Source organism: Rhinatrema bivittatum, chromosome 2 (assembly GCF_901001135.1).
Source record: "Rhinatrema bivittatum chromosome 2, aRhiBiv1.1, whole genome shotgun sequence".
In the NCBI taxonomy this organism is placed as follows: Eukaryota; Metazoa; Chordata; class Amphibia; order Gymnophiona; family Rhinatrematidae; genus Rhinatrema; species Rhinatrema bivittatum.
Window position 1 is genome coordinate 599,270,695 of NC_042616.1, and position 13,089 is coordinate 599,283,783.

Below are 13,089 nucleotides of genomic sequence, written 5' to 3' on the forward strand. Positions count from 1 at the left end.
ACTTGGGGGAGGGGAAAGGATATCTTATTTGAAAATAATTTACTTCTGTTAACAAGTACTGATATGATATTAAAAGGCCAATGAAATATTTTGGTCTTGCATGTGTAGGAAAAGTCCTGCCTTAAAACAAAGAAATAAAAGAACATAATATCCTTATTAACAGAAGATGTTGGCAGATAAGGACTGTTCTTGTTCGTACCCCAGATCAGTCCAGACAAGTGGGTTTATGCATCCTTACCAGCAGATGGAGGCAGAGAACAAAAATTTGAGGCACTGCTACATAAGAGTGCCACCTGCAGTCCCTCGGTATTTCTCTTTCTCTTTCTCCAGCAGATAGTAGAAGTGCAAACCTGCAGTCTGGAGTTTCATTTAAAAAAAAGAAAATTATAAGGAGATTTCAGCTCCCCGAGGTGTTAGGTTTCTTCGTGGGCCGTCCCTTGGGTAGTGCAGGGTGATCGGAGGGATGGAGATCCCTGTTCTGGCTCAGCCCTTGTCGTCAGGGGGTTGAAAGCTGGGGATCTTGGTTCCCTCATCCCCTCTGGGTCCCTGGCACTTGCAGCGCTCAACCTCCTTTGGAAGCAAGGAAGTATTTGGGTTTTCTTCCCTTCCCTGGCCCTGTGTGTGTGTCTTTAAATTTGTTTCCTAGCATGTAGACAGATGGACTCAGGACCAGTGGGTTTATGCTCCCCTGCCAGCAGATGGAGACAGAGCAAGCTGATCTCACAGTATATATACTCCTGCAGTGACCTCAACCTGCCAGTATTCTCAGTCTCCAACAGATGGCAGGTGTGTATTTCCCTATGGGCATTGCTTCGAGCTTTTTGGATGGAGAAATATGAAATTCTAAATTCAAGAAAAGAAAGCCCCACTCTCCTGGACCTAAAGGTCCCTCCTCGAGTTGAGAATTCCTGAGGTGAGGGATTGTCATTAAATTTATCAGAAGTGTTAGAAATGACGTAAGAATCAAAAATTGAGGATAGAACTACCCTACATGTTAGTTTTGTTTTTGCAACAGATAGGGATGCTATATTCAGATTGTTTATGAAGAAAAGAACAGAACTCTTCCACGGTGGAAAGATCTGGGTTTACCCAGATCTTTCCAGAACAACTCAATTAAGGAGAAAAAAATTCCTAGAATTAAGAACAGACGTGGAAAGTAAAGGTGGGAAAATGATTGTAAAATATCCATATAGGTGTGAAGTTTGGAGAAATCGTCAAAAATATGTTTATTTTGAGATAACACAGTTAAAGTTTCTTGAATCTTCCCCCCCGTGAAAATTAGCAACAGGAACGAAGCAAAAAAAAATATATATATCTAGGTTTGTCTTTTCCTTTTTCAATTGTAAAAGGTATTCCTGTTTTCCTTAAACCGCTCAAATTTCTTTCTCAATCCTGGAGCATTACCTCTCACATTTCTTATTGCAGATTAGAGATATATACCTCAGTTATTATTGATAACAGTATGGAAAATCTGTAACCAATTGTTTATTTTCTTCTATGTAAGATTGTTAAAATCAGCATAAATAAAAAATTAAAAAAAAAAAAAAGAAAAGAATTCCTGAGGTGATTTCCATGGTCCCTCAGAGGTGTGCCTTGGTCTGGTAGCCGGTTCCTGGCATGGACTTAGCTGCTTGTACAGCTGAAAGGCAGCAGGTGCAGAAGGCCGAGTGCGGCGGTGATGGCAGCTGCCCTTTCCCCCTGCAGCTGGAGACCGTCTTTGTGTTCAGCCGGTAAGCGCTGAGCTCAGTTAAGTTTAAAAAAAAAAAAAAAAGAAGAAAAATAACTTTCCCTGTACGTACCAGGATCAGTTCAGACCGCTGGGTTGTGTCTCCCTTCCAGCAGATGGAGTCAGAGAAAAAAGCTGAAAAGCACCCCCATCTTAACCTGGTGTGCCACCTGCAGTCCTTCATTATTTCTCTGACTCCAGCAGATGAGGGTGACAGAACCTGCAGTCCTGATCCTTTTTTAAAAAAAAAAAGAAAAGAAGGAAAACAAAGCAAACTAGAAATTATAAGACCTAAGGGTGTTTGTTTCTCCCAGTGGCTAAATCAAGCTGTTTAAAAGTAGTTAGTTGTCTTTCTGGAGGTGAGCAGACTCAGTCCTCCCGAGGCTGCAGCCTTGGTTGAGGCATGGCTGGGGTTAGATACCCCGTGAGCCGTTTTCCCGGAGCCGCTTCTTCTACCGGTGAATAGGGGGATTTACTGGTAGGCCAGTCCCTCCCCCTTGCACCCTGAGACATCATAATTCATAGGGGGTGCTGCCTGTGCCATGATTGAGGTCCCAGGGACGATTTTTTTCCCCTGGGTGGCTGCGTGTCAGCGTTTAAAAAAAAAAAAATAAATAAAATAAATTATTTTTCTACCGTGCACACAGGTTTCCTGGGGCTCCGGAGGGGCGATTTTCGCCAATTTTTTCGACCTTGTGCTCGCTCCTTCTCAGCTGGTATGCCGCGGGGTTCGGCGTGTTCAGCATGCGGGGAGCCGATGGCGCGGCTCTCCCGCGAAGGCCTTTGTAAACGGTGCCTCCCGGGAGGGGAAGGACCGTCGGGGAGCAGCAGCGGGTCGTTTTCAGCACGCTCCTGTGGCACAGAGAGGAATTCGCGCCTCTGCCGACCTCGGCCTGCCCCGTCCCCGTCTAGCGTGGGAACGGCAGGCATTTTGCCTCCACCACGCCTCCAGTGTAGGGCTGGATGCAGGGGGAGGGGAGATCCTCCTTCGCTCTCCCTGCCGAATTCGAGCCCTGTTAGACAGCAGCTCCCACGGGGGGCGGGGGGGGGGGGGGGGGCCTTGCCTTGCCTTGCCTTGCCTTAAAGGCGCAGCTTCCCTTTTTTCTTCCAAATTTGTGCTTTTAATGCACAAGTCGTTTTTGGAGGCTGAGGCTGAGTGGCAGGCTGAGGAGCCTCCGCCTGCAAAGGTGGCGAGGCTTTCTGGGCGTTCCGTTTTCCTCCAGAGGGAGGACGGGCCGTGCGGATTTGGATCTCTCCGGAACCCCAGCCTCCGATCCACCGGATCCCCCTTCACTGGACCCTCTCCTTGGGGATGTTGATGAGCCCACCCCAGTTGAGGGGGATGACCCGAGGGTCCTCAGATTATTTCGGAGGGAGGAGCTTGATCATTTAATTCCTCATGTTCTGACGGAGTTCGGTATTGAGGCGCTGCAGCCGAGCTCGGAGGCTACCAAGGGGGACCCTGTTCTCTTGGGGTTTCGGGCCCCTCCTAAAGCTTTTCCTTTTCACCCTACACTACTACAACTCGTGACCCGAGAATGGGAGGCTCCCGAGGCCAGCCTTCGGGTGGGGCGAGCCATGGAGAAGCTCTACTCGCTGCCAGAAGAGTCCTTGGCCATCCTTAGGATCCCAAAAGTGGATGCGGCCATTTCAGTCATCACTAAGCGGATGACCATTCCAGTTGCAGGGGCTGCCGCTCTTAAGGGTCTTCAGTATAGAAAGCTGGAGGTCCTTCTTAAGAGGATTTTTGAGGTTGCGGCGCTTTGCGTTAGGGAGGTGGTCTGCAGTAGCCTCATGCAAAGGGCGACTCTTCGTTCGGTGCAACAGTTGCTCACCACGCACGAGTTGCCTCCAGTGGAAGCGGACCAGGCAGATCACGTGGAGGCAGCTGTGGCTTATACCGCGGATGCCTTGTATGATCATCTTCAGGCATCCTCGCACATTATGGCTTCGGTGGTCTCGGCTAGAAGGCTTCTGTGGCTCCGCAACTGGTTGGCCGATGTTTCCTCCAAAGCCCAGCTAGGCAATCTTCCCTTTAAAGGGAAATTCTTGTTCAGGGAGGATCTGGAAGCCCTTATCGAATCCCTAGGGGACAATAAGGTGTAAAAGTTGCCGGAGGACAAGTCTCGAACCAGGGCTTTTGGGGCTATTCCTCACGGTAGGCTTTTCTCGGCATGCCGCCTGGTAGGCCATGGTGGCGTTTTCGAGCGCTTGAGTGCTTTCTGCCCTCTACAGTACATCGGCTCTGCGCACGCGTTGTGTGCATTATGCTAGGCACGAATTTTATGTGCATAACATTTTGGTGTGTGGTGATATTCTCCAGCAGGGCGAGCTAGTGGTGTGTGCGCCTTGCTGCGCTTATTGCTGGGGCACATATTATTTGTGTGCACAAATTTTTTGAGCGCAAGCAGTTTGAACACAGTTACTGCCGCTCATGACGCCGATAAATAAGAAGCCTAAGCGTCTTTCTCTTTGTGTTGCCTGTCATATTAGGGCTTCTCAGCCTGACCTGGCTTCTAACCTCTATCAGCACTGTTCTGATGCTCAAGGAGAGTTTTCTTCCTCGGGTTTTGCTAAACCTGGATCCTCTCATTCTGATGGTCTGGTTACAGTTTTGGCTGGAAGTGTGCCGGATCTTGGGTCTTCCTTGACTGGCTCCTCCACTGGTGAGGGCAGATCTGTGGGACCAGCTCCAGTTCTTTCTGGGCTTGGTCTGGACCAGGCTGCTTTTTCTTGGGTGGAATTTTTTCACGGCTTACAAGCCTTTCTTCAGGCGCAGTCCTCCGTTTCCCCCGTTTCTGTCCGGTTGGACCTCAGCCGGTGGCTCTTCCCTCTTCCAGTCCTATGCTTAAGCACCGGGGCTCACCTCAGCTCCCTGCTGGTGTTCCTGAGAGAAATCTAGATGGCACTAATGATGAGGTTGATCCTGATTCCCTGGAAGATGGGGAAGTTCCTCCAGGGCTGGAACTGTATTGAACCATATTGCAGTTCTTTCATAGAGATGAACTGCCAGCCCTGATTTCCCAGACCTTGAAACATCTGGGTGTCCCTGGTTCGGATGCTTTGTCAGAGCTAAGGAAGAATCCCATTTTGGTTTCCTTATGTAAAGCCTCTTGGATTTTCCCTGTGGTGGATGCCATTCAGGAATTAATTGATCTGGAATGGGATGCTCCAGAGGTAAATTTTAAAAGGGGTTGGACGTTGGAAGGCCTGTATGCCCTGGATCTGGCTTTGAGAGAGTATTTGCATTTTCCCAAAGTGAATGCTCTGGTATGTGCCATTTCTAAGCAAACGACTATTCCTGTAGAGGGATGATAGGCCTTGCAAGGATGCACATAGTAGAAGGATTGAGGCTATTCTTAAGCAAGCCTTTTGAGGCAGTGGCAATAAATTTACAGATTGCCTCCTGTTGCGCCCTAGTGGCAAGATATTCTCTGCTTCTCTCTCAGGAGGTTGATGAGTCTGGAGGGAATTCCAGAGCAGTTATGGAGCCTGCTACCACCTTTTTAGCAGATGCAGGCTGTGATTTGGTCCGGACCTCGGCCAGAGGAGTGGCTTCGGTGATAGCGGCCAGGTGTCAACTCTGGTTGCGAAATTTGGTCAGCTGACGCAGCTTCCAAAGCCATTCTTATCAAGATGCCTTTGTTTGGGAGCAAGTTGGAGAAACTGGCCAGTAAGTGTGTCGAGTCTCCATTACCTCAGTTGCCAGAGGATAAGAAATAGTTACAGCGCTCCTTTGGTATGAGGGGGTCGTTTCCGGGGTTCCAGGCATTTTTGTCCCTGCAGAGGGACGACCTTTCAGCAGACTCGGCCTTTTGGTAGATCTCAGTTCTTTTGTCCCCCGACAGCCCAAGAGAGGAGTGGACTTGTGTGTGTGTGCGTGTGTGTGGGGTGGGGGGGGGGTAGACATTCCTGAGCTTCCCAATGAAGGTTTGCCTACCCACCTTCCAGAACATGAAATAGGGGGATGTCTTTCTCGCTCTTTGATCGGAGGTGGGTCGAGATCACATCGGTCCAGTGGGTCCTGGAGGTGATATGCAAAGGATATGCACTGGAATTTTGCTGTATTCCTTGGGATTTGTTCATGGTGTCCCCTTGCCACTCCCCGCAGAAGAAGCAGGCAGTGAAGTTCATGCTTCAAAGGCTCCTCAGTCTGAGGGCTGAGGTTCTGGTGCCCACGTCTCAAAGTATGGGGCAATATTACATTTATTTTGTTGTGCTCAAGAAGGAGTGCTCCTTTCGTCCCATCCTGGATCTGAAGAGGGTCAAACGTCACTTGAAGGTGACTCATTTTCAAATGGAAACCTTATGCTGTGTGATAATGGTGCAGTTGGGGGAATTTCTGACCTCCTTGGATCTGTCAGAGGCTTATCTTCATATTCCTATCTGATTGGATAACCAACACTTTCTATGCTTTGGTGTTTCTGGTGCTGCCTTTTTGGTCTAGCCACCACTTCTGGAATTTTTTCCAAGATTATGGTGGAAGTAGCAGCCGCCTTGTGAAAAGAAGGAATCCTGGTGCACCCATATTTGGACAATGGGCTGATTTGAGTCAAGTCTCAGGAAGAGAGCCACCTGGTGCATGCAAGGTGACCTCCTTATTGTAGGAGTTCGGTTGGGTGGTGAACCTGTCCAAGAGCAGTCTTCAACCAGCCTAGTCGTCGGAGTATCTGGGGATCCCATTCGACACTAGACAGGGCAGAGTTTTCCTACTGGAAGTTCAGATTCAGAGATTGATGTCTCAAGTGTGTCAGTTGATGAACACTATATGCCCGATGGTGTGGTCCTACCTACAGGTACTCAGCTTGATGGCAACTACCCTGGAAGTGTTGCTTCCTCTTCAGTGATCGAACTTTCAGCCTTTCCGGATTTTTCTGCGGAGGCTCCTATGGTGAGGGAACTTCACTTATTGGATGAGTGACTAATTCTTTTGTGTTATTTTAAGGTGACAAATACCTTTCGGAGATTTAATCATCTGTTTGTCCTGTTTAGTGGAGCAAAAAAGGGAAATAAGGCTTCCAAGGGCACTATTGCACGATGGTTCAAAGATGATAGCTTTGGCTTACATCTCTTGGAGCCGGTCGGTGCCGGAGGGGTTGACAGCGCATTCCACTAGGGCGCAGGCAATCTCATGGGTGGAGTGTCACCTGCTTTCTCCGCAAGAGATTTGTTGTGTGGTGATGTGGTCTTCGCTTCACACTTTTACCAAGCATTACCACTTAGATGTGTGGGCGCCAGAGGAGGTTTCTTTCGGGAAAGTGTGTCAACAGTGGCACTACCGCAAAAAGAAATAGTGAAGTGAATAACAAATCTCAACAAATATCTCACAAGGAGTCCAGGAAATGCAATAACCGTAAAGAGAGTACCTGGAAGGCTATGACCACAAATGCTCATAGTTTGGGAAATAAAATCCCAGATCTGCAGGCCCTAATGGCTGACGCAGAATTGGACATTGTTGCTATCACAGAAACATGGTTCACAGAATCTCATGAATGGGATACAACAATACCAGGCTACAACTTGTTAAGGAAGGACAGAGAGGATAGAAAAGGGGGAGGTGTGGCTCTTTATGTCAGAAACAACATCCAAGCAACTGAGCTACAAGGAAGTTGGGGTATTGAAGAAGCTCTATGGGTCGACCTAAAAAAAGATGACGGAGCGTCCATTTATATTGGAGTGGTTTACAGGCCTCCAAACCAAAAGGAAGAGCTGGACAGAGATCTGGTTGAAGACATCCATAAGATAGGTAAGAAGGGAGAAGTGGTGATCGTGGGTGACTTTAATATGCCAGATGTAGACTGGAAAATCCCATCTGCAGAAACTAAAAATAGTAGAGCGATAGTGGATGCCATGCAAGTATCTTTGTTCAAACAAATGGTGTTGGAACCCACGAGAGAAGGAGCTATACTCGACTTAGTGCTCACTAATGCAGATAATGTCTCAGATGTCCAGGTGGGCGCCCACCTCAGCAGCAGTGATCATCAAAACGGTATGGTTTAATATCACTAAAAGAATAGGGAAAAGAACCACAAAGACCCGAGTTTTACAGTTCAAAAACACAGACTTTGAGGAAATGGGGAACTACCTGGAGGAAGAACTTAAAGGATGGGAGAACGAGAGAGATGTGGATCAGCAGTGGACCAATCTAAAAGGAGCAATCACCAAGGCAACTGCTCTATATGTTAGAAATGTAAAGAAAAGCAAAAGAAAACTGAAACCTATCTGGTTCTCAAAGGAGGTGGCTGACAAAATTAAAGCTAAAAGAACAGCATTCAAGAAATATAAAGGATCCCAAAGGGAGGAGCACAAAGAAGAATATTTGTATCAACTGAGGGAGACAAAGAAATTAATCAAGTTGGCAAAGAGTCAAGCAGAAGAGAGGATTGCCAAGGAGATAAAAAATGGTGCCAAAACATTTTTCAGATACATCAGCGAAAAGAGAAAGGTCCAAAGTGGTATAGTGAAATTGAAAGGTGGTAATGATCAATGTGTGGAGAGAGACGAAGAAATGGCAGAAATATTAAACGAATACTTCAGCTCTGTGTTCACTAAAGAAGACCCTGGAGAAGGACCATCTCTAAACAACAAGAAACTGGAGGGAAGGGGAATAGATGAAAATCCTTTTACAGTAGAAAATGTGTGGGAAGGACTAAAGAACCTGAAAGTGGACAAAGCCATGGGGCCTGATGGGATTCATCCAAGGATATTGAGGGAGCTCAGAGATGTTCTGGCGGGTCCGCTGTGTGACCTGTTCAATAGATCCCTAGAAACGGGAGTGGTGCCGAGTGATTGGAGAAGAGCGGTGGTGGTCCCGCTTCACAAGAGTGGGAACAGGGAAGAGGCAGGCAACTACAGACCGGTTAGCCTCACTTCGGTGGTGGGAAAAGTAATGGAGTCACTGCTGAAAGAGAGAATAGTGAACTATCTACAGTCTGGAGAATTGATGGACCAGAGGCAGCATGGATTCACCAGGGGAAGATCCTGTCAGACAAATTTGATTGACTTTTTTGACTGGGTAACCAAGGAATTGGATCAAGGAAGAGCACTAGATGTCATCTACTTGGATTTCAGCAAAGCTTTTGATACGGTTCCGCACAGGAGACTGGTGAATAAAACGAGAAGCTTGGGAGTGAGTGCCGAGGTGGTGACCTGGATTGCAAATTGGTTGACGGACAGAAGACAATGTGTGATGGTAAATGGAGCCTTCTCTGAAGAGAGAGCGGTTTTAAGTGGTGTACCGCAAGGATCGGTGTTGGGACCGGTCCTGTTCAATATCTTTGTGAGCGACATTGCGGACGGGATAGAAGGTAAGGTTTGTCTTTTTGCGGATGACACTAAGATCTGCAACAGAGTGGACACGCCGGAAGGAGTGGAGAGAATGAGACGGGATCTAAGGAAACTGGAAGAGTGGTCGAAGATATGGCAGCTGAGATTCAATGCCAAGAAGTGCAAAGTCATGCATATGGGGAGTGGAAATCCGAATGAACTGTACTCGATGGGGGGGGAAAGGCTGATGTGCACGGAGCAGGAGAGGGACCTTGGGGTGATAGTGTCTAATGATGTGAAGACAGCGAAACAATGCGACAAGGCGATAGCAAAAGCCAGAAGAATGCTGGAGAATATCGAGTAAGAAAAGGGAAGTGATTATTCCCTTGTACAGGTCCTTGGTGAGGCCTCACCTGGAGTACTGTGTTCAGTTCTGGAGACCGTATCTACAAAAAGACAAAGACAAGATGGAAGCGGTACAGAGAAGGGCGACCAGGAAGGTGGAGGATCTTCATCGGATGACGTACGAGGAGAGATTGAAGAATCTAAATATGTACACCCTGGAGGAAAGGAGGAGCAGAGGTGATATGATACAGACTTTCAGATACTTGAAAGGTTTTAATGATCCAAAAACAACGACAAACCTCTTCCGTAGGAAAATAATCAGCAGAACCAGGGGTCACGATTTGAGGCTCCAGGGAGGAAGATTCAGAACCAATGTCAGGAAGTATTTCTTCACGGAGAGGGTGGTGGATGCCTGGAATGCCCTTCCGGAGGAAGTGGTGAAGATCAGAACTGTGAAAGACTTCAAAGGGGCGTGGGATAAACACTGCGGATCCATAAAGTCAAGAGGCCGCCAATGAAGAGTGGGTGACTCGCCAGAATGATGGATATTGACACAATACCCTTATTAAATAAGCATACACATGCTTACTGTGACTCCTACATCGCTCTAAGCTTCAACAGCAAGAGGTAATGGAAAAAAGGATTTGCACTCACAAAGAGGGGAGTAGCTGGCTTGTTACGGCGGTTACTACCCCAAACCAAATATGCCTGATACTTCACTTTCAATGCATATACAGCATAGCTCTCTGCTTCAATGACAGGGGAGAAGAATAACTGATACATCACGCATTTCCAGCATAGCTCTCTGCTTCAACAGCAGGGGAAAAAAAAAAACAAAAACAAAAAACTGATGCTTCACGCATATCCTGCATAGCTTCAACGACAGGGGTGAAGAAAAAAAGGATTCGCAATCACAAAGCGAGGAGTAGCTGGCTTGTTACGGCGGTTACTACCCCAAACCAAATGTGCCTGATACTTCACTTTCAATGCATATCCAGCATGGCTCTCTGCTTCAACGGCAGGGGAGAAGAAAAAAAAAACCAACAAGGGCTGTACAACATAGTCTAGGTAAAACAAATAAGCATGGGTGTAGCTTGCTTATCGCGGCGGTTACTGCCCCTACTACCCCTAACTAATCAAGCTAGATATTTCACTTGGATGCAGCTCCATCACTGCTCTCTACATTAATGGTGAGGGTGGAAGGGGAATAGAACCAAGAGCTAAGAGAAACAGATAAGAATGAGAGAAAAAATGTGTGAGGCTTGCTGGGCAGACTGGATGGGCCATTCGGTCTTCTTCTGCCGTCATTTCTATGTTTCTATGTTTCTATGTCTTTCGAGTTGCTGCCCAGAATAGAGGGACTTGGGTACATCTCACTTGTCTGGACTGATCTGGGGTATGAACTGGAAAGGAAAATTGGTTCTTACCTGCTAATTTTCGTTCCTGAAGTACCACAATTCACTCCAGAGACCCTTCTCCATCTTTCAAAAGACGTCCTCGCTTCTGGATGTTGCTGAGCTGGTATGTGATATATTCAGAATAATGAGAAGTGTCCATAGTTTTGGTATATGCTTTGTGTTAAGTTAAGGGGGCCTAGTTTTCAGGGGGCTGCAACATTTAAATCTTTGTTTGCCTAAGGTTTATTGGGGTTTTTGTTAAGGTACACATCTTGGCTTGGGTACAGGTCAATACTGAGGGACTGCAGGTGGCACTCTGTTATGTAGCAGTGCCTCAAAGTTTTGTTCTCTGCCTCCATTTACTGGTAGGGATGCATAAACCCACTTGTCTGGACTGATCTGGAAAATTAGGAGGTAAGAACCCATTTTTTTGGCTCACCCAATCTGCCTGGTTTCCCTGCCTAAATATGTTAGTCTTGCTGCAGTTTCTTTTTTGTTGCCTTTGCCTCACAGTAGCAGTCTCTTGTCGTTGCTGGTAAAACCAAAAGAAAAGCACATCTGCTTATTGTCAGTCCACCTATAGGCATGGTGTGTCTTTGAGCAGAGCAACTTCCTCCTTCCTGTTGCAGTTTCCCCCATTTCTGTCTTCTTTTAAACGTTTACACATTTTTCTGTAGCTTTTTGTTCTTCCTTTTTCTGAACTTTTGTTTTATTTTTCTCACTGCTTTTTTTTGCCCTTTTCTGGATTGTTTGAATCTGAACCTGCAACCCTCACTGCCTTTGATCAAAGAGATTTTTGATTGGAAACAAGAATTGTTGCTTTGTTTTTTAATCTGGGTGCCACAGGAGAGCGATTCATCCTTGAAGCAGCAGGAACTTTGATGCTTCTCAGTAAAAAGCTTGGCAAGATATACCAATCCTGTTGCTTCAGTTTGCAGCCGCACCTCAGGGGAAAACTAGAGGTCAACGGGAGATTAAAATGGAGCATGCATGAACACGTTTTCATGTAGTCTGCAGGAAAGCTAAAAAGTACAGTTTGAAATTCCAAACTTTCACAGTAAAGGGATTGCTTTTGACTTTCATCTCCCTCTGTCGGGAGGAGAGGGCAGCAAAGAGATGCAGACTGAAGCGGCAAGACCATGCCCCATCCCTTTGAGCTCCACTGACACCCTGAACTGTAAACAAAAGTTGGCCATTGCTGTGTGGCGCAACAAAGGCTGATCCGATTTATATAAAATCAAATAAAGTATGACTAGGTGTAAAACAAAAAGTAAAAGGCATCACAGAAGTGATACAAAAAGGACATTGAGGTCCAGCTTCTTAAAAAAACAATAAGTAAATGCCTTCTATTGTTACAACAACCAAGACAGTTGTACCTTTGACCTGTGTCTGTAGGAGGGCTTACTTTACTTTTGGGGTTGTGATCATGCTCCTGCAGCCACCCCCTTCTCTTTCTGGCTGATTGGAAGAGAAGGAACAATAAGAAGGCAAAACTTTCTTGTTGGCTTTATTGCTGCTGGAGTAGTATCGAAAATGGGGAGGCTGAATCATCCAGTAGATCAGTCCAGACTCCTGGGTTTTGTAGCCGTGCCAGCAGATGGAGACAGTTTTACTGACACTGCTACAAAACCCAGTGTGTCACCTGCAGTCCCTCAGTATTTCTCTTTCTCCAGCAGATGATAGATGATGGTAAAACCTGGAGTAAAAGAAAAGAAATAAGGATAGGAAAATTTCCTCCCAGGGGGTCATTAAGTCCTGGTGGGGCCATCCCCCCTGGTCTGAGGTGCATGAGCAGGGGCTTGGTGACCCTTCTGTAAGCTTGGTCTGAGGATCTTATGGGGTATAAATCTGGTGGTTCCAGTCCCCTTCCCTTCACGAGACAGCTGGAGCCTGCTGGCAGCTCTGCAGTTAGACTGGGTGCAGGAAAGTATAACCCTTGTATTTCTTTTTAGCTTGGCTTGCCGGAGATGTTAAAGTTAGGTTTTTTCTTTTTTTTGAAGTGATACAGGCAGGAAGTTAGTTTCTGCCTTGTGCAGTGGTTGTTTTACTCTCAGCTTCTTTTAATTAGGCAGTACTAAAGGCTGTAGAGCTATCTGTTACCAGCTGTAGGGGGGTAAGTCTCTGCCGGCGCGCAATCTCTACCACTCGGAGATTGGCACACAGGTCTGCTTGCTGCTCATGTGGGGGTTCCCGGTATGACTAGGTGTTTGCGCAGGCTGCATTTCTGCAGACACTTCAGATGTATCCGACGCTGCTCCTAAGTCAGGTGGTGTGGCTACAGCTTCTTGGACAGTCGTGTTGGGTGACGCGGGATGCCGGCTCCGCTACAGCTCCTCTTTACATTGGCGCGGGAAT

At 46.9% G+C, this 13,089-nt stretch overlaps 1 protein-coding gene across 1 annotated transcript in view; it reads left to right on the top strand.

Annotated features, from left to right (window-relative positions):
• The window catches only part of RMC1 (regulator of MON1-CCZ1), a 135,351-nt gene that overhangs the window by 42,938 nt on the left and 79,324 nt on the right, over positions 1–13,089 (top strand). The window lies entirely within an intron of this gene.